This window comes from Pelodiscus sinensis, chromosome 29 (genome assembly GCF_052426305.1).
Source record: "Pelodiscus sinensis isolate ZL-2025 chromosome 29, ASM5242630v1, whole genome shotgun sequence".
NCBI lineage: Eukaryota > Metazoa > Chordata > Testudines > Trionychidae > Pelodiscus > Pelodiscus sinensis.
In genome coordinates, this window is record NC_143080.1 from 9360757 (window position 1) to 9362523 (window position 1767).

The window sequence follows — 1767 nt, forward strand, 5'->3', positions numbered from 1 at the left end:
TCTGAAGTATCCATAGATCTGTACAGATGCTAAAGGGACCCGGTCTTCCTCCACCAGCCTGACTTAGCCTGTGTGGGTATGCAAGTTGTCACACAAGACTGTCACAATTGTCCCTTCTGCCTTAATCTGTTAATCATCTGCAGTAGCATGTTACACTGAGAAGGCCTGGATGATTGCTGTTATGAGGCAGCAAAGTTACTGTAAAACAAGGACTGGACTACTGACCTTCCTTTGCAAAGTGCTGAGTTATACAGTGATGAAAAGAGCTAGGGATTATAGTTCTGTTTGGGCCTTTTCTTGGGTGCTTTACCTACACTAATGGCTTCGCCCTTGCTGGGTGAAATACTAGGAAAGGATAACTTGGGCCATTTAACAGGGCCACAGCGAAGGACCGGAAACAAGTACAGCACCACTGAACCTGAGGCAGAAGGTAATGACATGAATTGAAATATGCCTGGGACAAGTGCCAGGGTTCCTGGTGGATCACAGATATGGTTAGCCAGCAGCTTAGTGACGCCTGAAAAGACGGCAGCTTCGGTAGCAGAGCCACTGTCATTAGGGCTAGTGTCGGTGCAAAGGAAGAGCACAGATCCCTGGAAGCATGGGCTACAGGAGGATCTCAGGGGCGATCTAACCTCAAGGACTGGCTGAGCTTCATTTTTGACATGTGTGTGTCATAGTACAGCCTAGGAAGGGAGGCTTTTCTATACTGCTTCCAATTACCCAAGGGCTGTGTTCTCCCAGAGTAGGAATGGGCTCTGTGCCTATGGAGCAGTCAAGTAGGCACGTCCAACATTTCTAGTGACCACCTGTGGGACCCTTGTCCTCTATTAGCAATGGGCTTCCTTGAAATCAAGACACTGCTGCAAGGCCCTAACAGGGTTGGGGTGTGGGAGGCTCTTCCACGCACACGCAAAAGAAGCCTGTGATGATATCAAGGGGAACAAAGCTCTAGGAAATTACATCTATTAAATTGTTTAGTACAGTACATGCTAGAAATAATTCCTTGTGCATGACAAATCCAGTCCTCTTCGCTCTCCGTCACTTCTGTAGGCAGGGTGAAAACCTTCGGCTACCCAGCCCCTATTTTCAGAAGCTTAAAGCTCCCCAAAATAGCTGAGTTGAGGTGGTGACACCATGGTTACCTGAAGCTTTTCACTGCTCAAAGAAACTAGTGCAGCATGGGGGCTAAGCAAGCAAATCAAAGCAGAAGGAGGCTGCAGTCTAAGCTTACTCTCAGTGCACTTAGGACAGGACAATAAGAGCACGGGCTGTTTTCAGCTACTGCTGTGCTCAACAGGTGGGAGTCTGAGGTGGAAAGCTGGGCCGGCGAAAGGCAGGCCTACCTGCTGTAGGATGACAGAACATAGGGGTGGTAAAGAAATGCTACACAGGCAGCAGGTAGAATAAATAAATGTGAGACTAGCAGCTCTCTTAAAAGCAAGATTAATGGACAAAATAAAATCCTTTCACTGCCCTTCACAGTGATGCCAGAAAAGGCGGCAGGGGGGACATCTGAAATTTCTTGGGGTTGAGGTTTTAGAAAGTTGTTTTGAATGCTGTGAACTGGAAACTCCTTCACATTTGTGAAAGTCTTTCCCTCCTTCAGTCTGCTCCGCTGGACCGGTTTAGCCTCTTCTAAAGGAGCTGGTGAGCGTCTAGCTCCTGGGCTCTCCCCCTGTTGGTAGAACTATTTTACAAAATCTCACTAGGACAAGCTGATGCAGAAACTGGGCTGGTTTCGTACTTGCCAGGGAGCAGAGACCA